Genomic DNA, 14083 nt, shown 5'->3' with positions numbered 1-14083 from the left:
CGGAAGAGTGATGGAAAGATAAAATACATAACTTTCTTATGAAAACCCATGGATGTAGGTTGGATGCATCAAGAAAAATGTCTCATTTATATGAGAAATTTCTAATAGGTTATATATATATAAGATTACCCTTGAATACCTTTTTTGGGATAAACCCAAAGATGCACACATTGGGGTTTATGAAAACCCATGGATCTAGGTTGGATGCATCATGAAAAATGTCTCATTTACATGAGAAATTGCTAATAGGTTATAAGATTACCCTTGAATACCTTTTTTGGGATAAACCCAAAGATGCACACATTGTGAAGTTCTTAAGAACATTCACACTCATCTTCTTCACTTGTTTCTCTGTGTGGATACTCATAGAGGTCTTACACATTGAAAGACTTTTGTGAACCAAGATCTGGATTGCATTCATAACTTTAATCAAGGTGGTGAACACAGATTTGTTGCAGTTCAACACGTGGGTAGGCCTAAGATTACACGACAAATGTTAGTATGCATATCTCAGTTCATTTTGTTTTCTTAGTTTACATATAATGTTATTATGAATATTCATGGTCAAGATCCATAATCGAAAATTAATATTTTTTTTTTCTGCTGCACAATTAATTAAATTAGTTTTCGAAATAATTTCTTTCACATATGTAGTCCTACTAACTTATTTTGCACTAAATATGGTATAATATTGTATTTTATAAATATAGCTAATAATAAATCAATTTAAGTATGTTTGGCGTGTTGCAAAGCCAACCAACTCACAACCCACACTTCAAAATTTGGGCTCGGGTTCGAGTTTTGGGGGCCAAGGCTATTTCAGACCCACATGTATCCACCTTGTGGATACAATGAGTGTCTCCACTCATATATATTTTCTTTCGAGGTGTGATGAAAGATTTTTATTTTTATTTTTTGTGTGCAAAGGAGACCTAAGGCTTGATCTGAAGGGAATGATGAGAAGAAGATCTAACTTTGTTCATGAGTGTGTGAGTAGATGCTTTCTACTAAATGTATAAGCCCTACATAGGTTTGGTGGTGGACTTGGTACAAAGGAGAAGAGTACTCACCCTTCTACATTGGTTGGATATTCAACTCCTTGACATGAGTATCTACATTACTAGCTCAGCGAGTCTGATCAAGGTGGTAGAAAATATGACATTTTATAGGGGCAAAACACCTTAGTTTTCTCACCTACCATTCCTTATCTATTGCGCACAAATATTCACAGTGTCCACCTAGAATATATATATATATATAATTGTTAATATTGTGGGTGCCTCCTAAATTTTGGAGTAATATGAAAATATTTGTCATATTTTGCATGTAAGTAAGAGTTGTACATGTCATGACATAGAAGAGTGGTACAAATCATATAGGCACAGTTGTGGATCTCTTGATGAGTCTCAAATTAATATATAGTTTAGATTACCGGTGGCACGTGTGCAACTTTTGGTAATATTATTTTCTTAGTGACATATCATAAATGTCATCCTATCTACCTCTTTTGCGCTAAATATGATAAAATCTTCTATTGCATACATATAACTAGGTGTGCAATTTGGACAAATTGAGTGGGTCTTTCGAGTTTAGGCTCCAATTTGGCCAGGTGAAGAATTTTTGAACCCAATCTTAACTCATGAAATATCGAATGGATCTGGGTTGCCTATGATCGAGTACATCTGGGTTGGGTTCAAGTTCAATTTAACCTTTTTCACTCCCTATTAAATATAGTTGCGTACATATTTTTTTTAGGTACATTTGGGTGCCGAAGCCCATAAAAGCAAAGTAACTACAACTCTAGCACAAGATATACTAAGAGCATCAACTAAGAGCAAGGAATTGACCTTTCAAGGAGGAGAGTCAAACCAGTGCACACCGTCCAATTAGGGGCAGGGACACTTGGAATTTGGTTTGGCCTATAAATTGTCAAGATAGTACCATGATCGAGTAATGAACAAACAAATTGCTAGCTGTTTAATTGAGTCAAATTAACTTTCTTTTTTTTTTTGGGAGGCAAATTTCGCACTACAAAAAACTCCATCTGCACTCCTTCATTGTTTTTTCTAATTTTAATATTTCTTTAAGGGGGCGGCTATTCCGACCACCCTATTGTGCTTAGTTGACCACCCTAGATTTAATTTAGTAAAAGACATATATACCCTATAGCAAATTGACCATAAAGGACATCTAATATTTGGGATAAAATTTTTCTCCCAACACCCCCTACCATCTTCAACCACCAGCTGAGGAGCACCATCATCTTCACCACCATCTTCAACCTTCCACCACCACCATCTTCAACCTTCATCTTCCACCTTTCACCACCACCATCATCAACCTTCTACCCTAGATATAGATTGTTGTTTTAAACAATCCCACCCGCTGGCTCCACCCACGTATACCACCATCATCAAACAACACTCCACTCTCTTCTACCACCACCACCATCTTCAACCAAACCCTAGACATAGATTGTTTTTGTAAACAAATTCATTGTATCCAAATCACCTACTTTTGACAAATGGACAATCAGAACAACAATTTGGAGTCATCAAATGAAGTAAGTTTGAGTTTTTTTTGAGTTTTTATGAAATTTTTCGCGGCTGAAAAACTGTGAGTTCGTGTTTTTATTCGGTAAACCAGTACCGAAATATACATTATATTTCGGTGGATGGTCACCGAATAAATGTACATATTTCGGTAGGTATCCACCGTTTATAAATGTAATGTCAATTTTTTACACATTTGTTCGGTCGATGCCGGTCGAAAAATGACAATATATTCGGTGGTTTGTCACCGAAGTTTATACCACCGTTCGGCAGATAGCCACCGAATGAAAAACGTATAGTTTTTTAAATAGTTTCATTCGGTAGGCAATTGTCGAACTATATTGGTATATTCGGTACTTATCCACCGAATATATATGATTTATTCGGTGGGTTCCCGTCGAATACTGGGACACAACTACTTTTTTTTTTTTTTCCGAATGACCAACGTATAATTGTTTCATTCGGTAGTCAATTGTCGAACTTTGTTTGCATATTCGGTACTTAGCCACCGAATATATGTGATATTTTCGGTGGCTTCCCGTCGAATATTGGGACAAAAATAATTTTTTTTTTTTGCTGAATAGGAGCAGCAAGTGGGTGCTTCCACCGAACTCAGTATAGTTGAAGGAAGGTGCAATTTTGACTACACCAATGAATTCACAACAGCGGAGGTAAACATTGTTTGTATGGCCGGGAATTATGATTTATGCATACCTAAATATGAATTGTAAATAATATATATAATTGTCATGTGTAGGTGTTTCAAAGTAAGGATTCAATGGTTAGTTGGATTCGTGCACAAGGAAAAAGGAACAACATGGTAATTGTCATTAGAAGGTCTGATGCAGGCGGGGTTCGTGGTAAGAGAGCTTGGATCAAATTTGCTTGTGAGAGAAATGGTCAATATGAGCCAAATAGATCAAGAAAGTCATCAAAGTCAGATTCAGGCGACCAAACATCCGATGCTGCTAGCCGTAAGCAACCGGTTTCTGATGACTCTAAGGACACCCGTTCGAAGAAATGTGGATGTCCATTCTCGTTGAAGGCGGTGAACACTGGATGTGGTGATCAATGGGAGTTGGAGGTTGCATGTGGAGTGCATAACCATGTACTTTCAGAGTATATTTAAGGACATTCATTCGCAGGCAGATTAACTGAAGAAGAGAATTCATTGTTAGTGGCTTTGTCCAAGACTTTGGTAAAACCGAAAGATATATTGAAGACCATAAAAAGTAAGAATCCACAGAATACATCAATAATCAAGACAGTATACAATGCTAGGCAAAAAATAGGGTCATCGAGAGGGCCGGTAGATCAGAGATGCAAGTATTGCTAACTAAGCTGAGAGAACATAATTATGTTGAGTGGCATAGAAGTTCTGGTGATGTTGTGACTGACCTGTTTTGGACTCATCCTGAGAGTGTTGATATATTACGTACATTTCCGCATGTACTGATAATGGATTGCACTTATAAGACTAATAGGTACCGTTGGCCACTTTTTGAGATTGTGGGTGTGACTTCCACTAGCATGACATTCTCTGTTGCATTCGCTTATATATGTTCTGAGAAGGAGGATAATTATACATGGGCTTTGGGTAGAGTACGGTCTTTATTGAATGATGACTGTCTTCCTAACGTGATTGTCACAGATCGGGAACTAGCACTCATGTCTGCAATCCCTAAAGTGTTTCCTAGTGCCAGACATTTATTGTGTAGATGGCACATTAGCAAAAATGTGTTGAAAAATTGCAGGAAGTTGTTTGGTACGGTTGACCATTGGGAGAAGTTTAATGGTGCCTGGAATTGTTTGGTTGGATCGGAGAGCGAGGATGAGTATGTGAGTCGTTTGCGTGACATGGAAACCAACTTTTGTTCATACGCCGGAGCTATTGAGTACATTAAGGATAGTTGGTTGATACCTTATAAGGAGAGGTTTGTGGCTGCATGGACAGATGCTTGTATGCACCTTGGTAACACCACTTCGAACAGGTAGTCTATTTTTGTTATCATTGACTTGTTATATGCTTAGACACACATACTAACTTCTTGTTATGAACAGGGCTGAAAGTGCACATTCAAGGTTAAAGAAGGAACTTGGCACTAGTCAGCTTAGTTTTGAGTTATCATGGCAGCATATTCATATATTGATAGAGTTGTAGCATACACACATTATGGCATCATTTGAGAAAAGCCGTTGTTTTATCTAGCATAGTGTCAGGAAACATAAGGAGATGAAGGAATTGTTAGGCTATGTATCAGATACAGCATTGAATATAATTGGTTGTGAGATAAGAAGGTACCTTCACTAACTAACCTTCATTCTACGCATTAAACACTTATTTAGTTTGTACCAATAATTTATTCACTTCTTTCATATTGTACAGGGCTGAATGGATTGGAGGTGCCTTACCATGTGATTGCACCATTCGTCGGACACACGAGTTGCCATGTGCACATGAGATTTTGTCGTATAGATGACGTAACCGGCCTATTCCACTTGACTCCCTTCATCCTTATTGGAGAAAGTTGGATTACAATAGGGAACCGGAGGTCACAAAACTCTCAGATCCTCCAGTTAATGCCACAGTAGATAGACTAATAAAATGGATGGAAGAGCAAGATGCAGACACCCAGAAGCACATAAGTTTGAAGTTAGAAGAGCTTATGAATCCAAGTTCCACTACTCTGAGAGAACCACAAGTGAAGACCAAGACTAGGGGCCGCCCAAATAAAGCTGAAACCTCTACTAGGCATTTGCCATCCGCATTTGAGTACGTACTTTCCGGTTGTGACAGTCATTCACCCTCACCGTCCATTGGCAATGTTGGCTGTAGCTCGCCAAAAAAGAAACTAAAAAAACGGGCCAACAAAGTGAAGACGAGTTCGCCCATTCCATTTGCTCAGCCACATCGGTATATAGACCAGTTTCAACCCATCATGAGACCGTACATTTCTAGTGTAACCGACGTCTTACCAGATGGTAATTGTGGATATAGAGTTGTAGCTGCAGCTATGAGATTTGGAGTGGATGCTTGGCGAAAGGTACGCACAGACTTATCCAGGACACTGCTACATACACCGACTTTGTTTGAGTCGGTTTTCCATGTGCGCGAGCGAGTTATAGAGTTTCAGAGGGTACTTGATTATTTTGATGACACCCCTGCACCCAGAGATCATTGGATGACCATGCCCGAGATGGGATATATTATCGCCACATGTTATGGTGTACCTGTGATCCATTTATGTAGATCGTTATGCCTTACGTGTTTCCCACTATATGCACACTCAGAAGCACATCAGAACGTTGAGCTCCGTGAGATTAGCATTCACTACTACAATAATGTTAATAGACGACACTACCTACACAACAGTTTGTTAAAAACTGTTGTGTAATTTTAACACACAACAATTTTTAAAAAGCCGTTGTATGAATGCATGAAATCCAATAGTTTTTGGCAGAGTAGAGTTTATGAAATTGCCTAAACAACACTTACTAGCTGCGACCGTTTTGTATGTGAAAGGAAATGAAAAAAACCGGTGCTACAGTATCTTCATTAATCCTCCTTTATCACACATACAAACCTTCTTTCTCTTTCCCTCGATCCGCTCTCTCTCTTTCTCCCTCTCCCTCTCCCTCTCAAACCCTCTCGATCTGCCCTCTCGATCTGCCCTCTCTCTCTCTCACTATCAAACTTCCTCTTCTATTCTCCTCACTCTCTCTATCTCTCTCACAGCCTCCCGCTCAAACTCCCTCGCCCTTTCCCTCCATCGATCGACCTCGCCCTCGCCCTCGCCCTCGCTCTCTGACCTCGCCCTCGCCCTTTCACCTTAAACTCAAAATGGGGTAGAGAATCTATGTTATCCACTTCGACTTGAAGAACTCTAAAACACTTGTTCCTGGGTTGGGTCGGATAGGACCAGACCAAAGCGACTGGATCTGTGGAATCTGATATGGTTTTAACACCACCACAGTTTCCCCAAAATGCCCCTTGGGTTACGATTCTCAGACATTCAAGCTTGGTCCTCTCAGCTGCATGATATGCCACGCCCTTTTGTTCGACTCCGCCAAATGAGTCCCTTGTTCTCATTCCTTTTGCAGGCAAACCATACCATACTCTGAATTTTCATTGTTCTTTTATTAGGTTTCTTTTATTTTTCTTAAGTTTCATTGTGTTTGTATTGGGTTTCTTTTCTTTTCTTGATTACTTGTTTTTTTTGTTCTTTTTTTCGAATTGGGTTTCTTTTCTTTTCTAAATTGCTCATTTGTGTTGAATTGGGTTTGTTGTTTTAGAGTTTGTATTTCAAAATTCAAGGACTGTCCATTGTGTGGAGCTGACATTCAAAAGATCGAGGCGGATTCCAATCTTCAGGGTTTGGTGGATCGCTTCATCGAAGGTCATGCCAGAATCAAGAGGGCTCATAATGCAGAGGATAAACAAGATTCAGCGAATGACAGCAACAATGATAATAACAAGACAGTTATATATGAAGACGTGTCTTTGGAGAGAGGTGCTTTTTTGGTGCAACAAGCCATGAGGGTCAGTATTGTATGTATGGCCTTTGATTTGAGTTCTTGGTATTGCATTCCTTTTTCTTGCTTTGCTGGGTTAACTTTTTGGTGCTGTCATTTATTGTATGCTGTGTAGGCATTCCGAGCCCAGAACATAGAAAGTGCGAAATCAAGACTCAGTCTATGTGCAGAAGACATCAGAGATCAGTTAGAAACGATGGGTAACACGCCGGAGTTGTGCTCTCAGCTAGGAGCTGTTCTTGGAATGCTTGGCGACTGCTGGTCTGTCCCCTCTCTCTCCCTCCATTCTCTTTATATACTCATATATATATGTATGTATGTATTTTATAAATTACACTGATTTACTTTTCATGGTATGCATTTGGACGGTTAATCATTTTAGTGATTGGTTCTGTATCTTAGCCTTTGTGTATTTTCCAGGAGGAAGGGAATGCAAGATAATGTTTGGTAATTCTTGTAAAGTAACCAGGAATTGTATTTTTATTTCCTTTCCCATGTTTGGTTTGTACAAGATTAGGAAACAAAAATGGTTTAGTTTTCCAATTATACCCCTGTTTATTATATATAATAAATACAAACGAATGCCAATTGTTTGTTATGGATAGAATTGATATTTTCAATTATTAAAAGGGGTAATATGGTCTTGAAAAAATTTCATTAATGCTTTCCCATGGGAAGGACAAACCAAACCCAAGCTAGCAAGAGGGTTTCATTTTCCCTCTTTTGGGGCATCACTTTCCCATGAACCAGAAATTGTTTTCCCATGCTTGCACTTACCAGACATTAGAATGGAATTATTTTCCCATTCCCAAGCTTCCAATCTACGAACAAAACGGGCCCTAGGTGTTTAGGGGAAAAGAAATAAGGAACTCCGGAATGATAGGTTACTCTGTCAAAACATTGAGGTTCCTGTTGATAAAAAATTGGAGGAATTTGGAACATTAATATAGATTTGTGAAGTTTGAGGAGTAATTTCTGTGATGTGAATAGATGGTCAATCTGTTGTGTCTTGCAAGTCTTGTTAAAAGTCCAATTCTTTGAGATTATCTTGCCATGTTACAACTTGTATTACTTAAAACTTTTCATCTTGACCCTTTTTCCCTTTTTACATATGGCAGGGAAGCTGTAAGCTGTCAGTATTGCAGAGGTGTGGTTCCTTTCTCCTTTTTCCCCTTATTTTGTTATGTGGTTTTGAAATACTGCTGTATAATGCATGGTATTGAAATTTCGTTTATAGTCTTCTAGGTTTTTATTTATTTATTTTAATTTTTGTTTCTCTGTTAGATGAAGACATTTTATTTGCAAAAAACCCATTTACATTCATACCATGCTCATATCCTTTATGTTAGTGATAAGGTGGACTGTGGCTATCACAAGTAGCTGCAAGGACTGCAAAAAAAGGAAAATAACAAGAAGGATGGACAAGAACTCCATCAGAATAAGACTTATAATCATCAAACAGAAAACATATTACTTTACTCAAAACTGGTCCACAATCTCTTGTGAATTATACTAAAAGGAAGATCTCTAAAATGCTTTGATAAAGATGCCTAAAGAGAAGCTAAGAATCTAATTCTATCCCATTCAACCTAAAAAAGGTAAATGATAGCTTGTCAAGGAAAGCACCATTGATCTTGAATGCATTTGGAGTAAATGTTTTCCTCAATGTGGATGACTTTCTATTGTTGGTTTTCAAAAGTAAAAATCTTTGCTTGGATAGTTGCTCATGGGAGGGTCAGTACTTACAATATTATCCAACGCAAGAGGAGAAATATCTGCCTATCACCCTCTGTAGGTGTTCAATGTACAATTGGAGCAGAAAATATTGATAATTATTTCTCTCTTGCCCAATAGCTCTTGGATTTTGGCATAAGCTCTTTGGAGAGGCTTTGATTAGTTGGGCATTCCGGCCTTGTGTATCATTATTAGTTGAGAAACTTTGTGTTTTTGAGGGAGGAAGGAAGGCTAAAGTTTTGAGGAAGTAAGGAAGGCTAAAGTTTTGAGGAAGTGAGGAGTTATGGCCGTTTTTTCGGTGAATTGGTTAGAAACACTGGAGTATTTTATTAAAAGTTAGGGGAGGTGGAGTGGTCCTTACGAGATAGGGTGAGGTTTTGGGCTTGTTTGTGAGCAGTGGTAGCAGCTGAATTTAGACTGTCCTTTCTTCGTACTAAATTCGGATTGGGCTGCTGCTGTTAGCTGATTTCTGCATTCTTGATGTTGGCAGTTAGGAGAAGTTTGTATTTTGCTGTTCTGAAGATTTTTTCTTTGTAGCTTTGTCTAGATGGTGCACCTCTTGTTCACGGCTCGATTTTAGTTTTGTAACTCAGACTTTTCATTTAATAAAATCTCTGTTCCTTTTTGAAAAAGAAAACCTTTCAGATTGCACAACCTGTGCTCTCAGGATATGTATTTTATTTCATTTAATAAAATAGAGTACACAATTTTATTTGGGAAAAAATTGCAATCAAAAGTGGACCAGCAGTCCACAAAAGAAACTACCCTCAGTCTACAAATCAAGACACAAAGTGTTACAAGGAAAGAGAACCCACTACCAATAGAAACCCAGAAACAGAAAACACCAAAGATACAATCAAAACAGAGGCGCACCAACTTGACAAAAAAAGAAGTCAATATGACGCAATGCTTAAAAGAAGATTAGTCACTAATGGAGATACCTATAATCAATTATATAGCCAAGCCATCTCACATTGATGTTCTTAGGCTAGCACTTGCTAGCACAACTCATACACGAACAAAACTGTGTGGTATCGTAGATTATATGCAAGTCTTATTTTGATGGGCTCATTAATATCAATGAGTTGATGGACTTTTGTTTACATTCTATCATATAATTCCAATTGGAAGCTATATTCAAGTAGCAATATATTTTATTTCTGTTTTTATTTGACTTTTTGTACGGGGTGGACTCATTAAGATGCATTACCTATTTGTACACAGGATGCTTCATTTTCTGATACTTTTATTTAATCTTTTTTAAAAGAAACAGAAACTTTATTGCTACAAACAGTAAAATTAAAAAGCAGTGGACAAGAAATTCATTCTAGTGAGACAATACAAACACTACTACACTTTGTAATGTAAAACAGTGTAACTACAACTTGATGCTTGATGGCTGTCATTGATTTTCATTTTATGTCCTAAGCTCGGTATCTGATCATTAAGATATTGTACTGAAAAGTGTGGTATGTCTTTTCTGCTTTTTCTAGCATGGCAGCTGATAGTGAATTTATCTATTTTCTTTGTTCTCATTAAGCTTTAAGTATTGACTATTAATATAAATAATTTGTGCAAATCATTTTTGCAATATTGATTCGCTACCAATATCATCTTTAAATTGCTCATCATTTGTGGACTTTAGTTTTGGTATGTCAATAAGTGAATGACAAGAGCAATCCAGTGAAGCAATGATGATCATCATGTGAGTTATATCACAATTCACCCTTTAATATGCTAGCTAAACTTGTACTTTTAAGTTTATACCTTGATGAAAGTATGTGGTTTGGTCAAAGTATCTTGAATTTGAGTTGCAAATATATGAGTTTGAGTTAGTGTGGGCTCAAAAATGACATGGACTGTGCATGCTCAAAAATATATGAGTTTGAGTTTAAGTTTGATTAATGCATTTCTCAATCTTTTACAGGGAAGAGTAAGTATTGCTGTTCATCGGTTTCAATGGTTCAGAAATAATATCTTCGAAACTAGATGGTAGGTACATGAAATTCCATTACTTAAAGTGAAGCTTCCATTCAAATTGGCAGTACTTAGTTATATGATAGTGTTAGTAGATTAGTCTCCTTAAATCTTAATCTGGAGGGTCTATTTTAATAGTGTGGGTGGTCTTAACTATTCTATTGATAACAATAAGTTATTGTGTTATATTCAATTGAAGTATAATCTGAGAGGGTCTATTTGTGGACTTCGCTTTTGGTATGTTTATTTGCTGGTTGTGTGAGTAAATGTTGTGTGGTTAGGTCCATGTTTGTATCTTGCCAAGCCATAAAAGGAAAAAGACAAAAAAGAAATAATGTGATGACTGGGCAAAATTTTGTTTAAGGGATGTCTAGTTTGGTGACTCACTTGATTGAGTCTCCTAATGCTAAACTATAACAGAACAATAATTTAAAGTGAAGCTACTATAAATGTTATGCCACAGTCACTTGTCTAACCTGTTAGATGAAAATGATTTTCTAGACATTTTATAATTACATATATAATAAGGGCATAAACAAAACTCATCTAATCCAAACTGTTATTGTACATATTCAGATGTGTGCTATGACATGGCTTGAATCTAAATAACTGCATCCCTCCTTGGTCTTTGAATGTTTTTGCCAGTACGTGTTTGCCCTTAAGCTTAGCTGAGGTCAAAGTGGGGTAAGTTGGAGTTGCAATACGTCTTGCAGTTAAGTCTCATGAAGAATAAAAAAAAAAAAAAAATTAAGTCCTTAAGTACCCTTGCAAACATTTTTCATGAGTTATTTCTTCTTCTCCTGCCAATTATATGCTTTCCTCATTAATTAGCTCTATATAAAAAGTGTCATTCTGTAAGCTTCTTATTCTCAAAAGCTGCATGGGCACATGTATTGCATGTCATTAATGCTAATGTTGATGAACTTTCTCATGTTTGGTTAAAAATGGGAAAGTAGGACTCTTCGTTGCAATTTTGTGGTATGTAGTGTCTTGGGAGTAGACATTAGCATATAACTTCCTTATTGGATGCTTTAGTTGTAAAAACTTATTATTTATTTTTATTATTAATTTCTTAAATGTGCTTTGGTTGTATGTCTTTTGTGTTGAAGTGGCTTTTGCTTCATGAGTAGAGTGTCAAAACTCTGTCATCCTTGAGGAACTTGTTTGTTTTCTTCATCTGTCTTCCAATGTGGGAAGAAACAAAGTACTTTGTACGTGGTTCCAATGTAGAAATATCTTCACTGTTTGAATGAATTAAATTTTGCAGCATGGTTATTAATGGGTGGGAGCTCATGATTCCTTTAGCCTTCTTTGCTGGAACATAATACTATTTCTTAACCTCTTTCAAATATTCTTGCTTTTATAATAAGACAAGAAAAAAGAAGTTGGAGGTAATCTGAACATAAAAGTACCAAATGCTTATAGATGGCCTTTTTTTTTTTTTTTTCCTGAAGTTGTGGCTATCACTATCACTTTCTATTCATTAATATCACTTGACTAATATATTTCAAGTCTAAATATTCAGACCCATTTGACTAATATCCTGAGCTTAATGAGTATTCCTTGATAATGCCTCCCTGAAAAAGAAGCTCATTTGTTTTTGTAGGTCAGACACTTCAAGCTGGCCAAAGAAGAATCTGTGATCTTTCTTCCAGGTCAGACACTTCAAAACATAAATAGTATAGAATATTATCTTATCGCTCTACGGTTTTAATTGCCTTTGCATCTGAAATGTTTTGATGAATCTATTTGCTGGCAGTCAACAATTCATTAATCTTTTCATTTTTTTAAAACTCTCCTATTCGATCAGTTGAGCAATTTGCATCTTTGTAAACATTCCCTAAGGTCCATCTAAAGTTTATTAGGATCTTTTTATCCTTGAGTTACTCATTTGGTACGCAAATTAAGTTGCAGCTTCGATTAAGTACATTGACTTCCATTAGATTGTAATTAAGTTGTATGTATATTGAATTGTAGATGAGGAGGAGAGGAAGTACAAGGGTTGCAAAATAAGCTTTGTATTCAATAGCTCGATGTGTGGCTGTTATTTGCCTTGCTACTAGTGATAAGCTAACTAGGTTGTGTAGACATGCATTATTTTTGGTACATATATGCTAGGGGCAGTTTATCGACTAATCTTGCAAATTCAGTTATTTTGGTATGTATATGGCTGACTTTGCATGATTACTTAGCTTAGACCATGCCATGGCTTTTATTGAGTTTAAAATCTGGTTTTCATGCTGAATACAGCTATAGAAGATCTGGAAGAAACTTGATTAATGATAGACACGCTTGTATGTATTTTGAATTGCAGATGAGGAGGAGAGGAAGTGCTAGTTTAGAATTGCCAAGGACACTTCAAAATGGAGTCATTTTATGATGCAAGATGAGCAGGAAAGAAGAACAAGTCAGACAACCAACACTACGCCAAAAACCTTGATAGACATCACTTGTTTAATATCAGTTTTGGTAAAAACTGATATTAAATAATTTTAGATATCAGATGTTTTTTCCGACGATATCGTAATTTATTAAGATATCACCTAATAATTTTAAATAATTTTTGCGATATCTTAATTTTTGCATTTTGATTAAAAACGGATATATAAACCGTTAACTGATAACTTTGTTTTATCTAAAAAAAAGAGGCGCATAATTTTCCCCCCAACTTAAATTTTACCCAAGACTCAGACACACTCCCTCTCACACTTAGACACATTAATTGACTCACAGTACACATTCACTCACGCCCAGCCCGTACGTACTCCTCTCTCGTTCTCATCCTCACTCAGTCGACGTTGCCTTGCCGCTGACCTGGCCGGCGTCGCGTGCATCTGTGGTGGTGTGCATTGCATCGATCGTCGCGTGCGTCTGTGGTGGTGTGCGTCGGTGGTCGAGTGCATCTGTGGGCTCTCTTTCTCGTTCTCATTCTGGGTTCTCCTTCTCGATCTCTCGTCGGTAATTAATTTCTCTTTGTCCTCTTCTCACCACCTCATCCTCATGGGTTCATTAGCTGAAGTTAGGGTTTGATGTTCTTGAGGTTTTTCTTCAAATTAGGGATTTTTTAGGTTCTTTGGTTTCTTGAAATTAGGGGTTTTCTATGAATCTAATGGAAAATCTCTCTTTTGTTGATGGAGAAAACATAGATATTATACACTAATTATGAGATAAAAGATGGGAGTGGGATTGGATTGCTCTCAACTATTATAAGCTTTATGTAGAAACTGCAGATGACAAATTAAATGGGCTGATACATGGATTCCGAGATAGCAGAGATCAAGACATAT

The 14083-nt window shown here is 37.0% G+C and overlaps 1 long non-coding RNA gene and 1 pseudogene across 1 annotated transcript; both read left to right on the top strand.

The window, feature by feature from the left end:
• Positions 1–5161: 5161 nt before the first annotated feature.
• Positions 5162–10506, top strand: LOC147299301 (protein NCA1-like; annotated as a pseudogene).
• A 253-nt stretch (positions 10507–10759) lies between these two features.
• LOC147299300 (uncharacterized) lies at positions 10760–13213 on the top strand. The gene is made up of 3 exons (XR_015119868.1): positions 10760–10811; positions 12403–12451; positions 13111–13213. It is a non-coding gene; the product is annotated as an uncharacterized LOC147299300 (long non-coding RNA).
• Positions 13214–14083: the final 870 nt, after the last annotated feature.

This window comes from Dryas octopetala, chromosome 1 (assembly GCF_963921425.1).
Source record: "Dryas octopetala chromosome 1, drDryOcto1.1, whole genome shotgun sequence".
Classification (NCBI taxonomy): Eukaryota; Viridiplantae; Streptophyta; class Magnoliopsida; order Rosales; family Rosaceae; genus Dryas; species Dryas octopetala.
The sequence above is the reverse complement of the archived record's forward strand: the minus strand, read 5'-3'. Positions and strand labels throughout refer to the sequence as shown.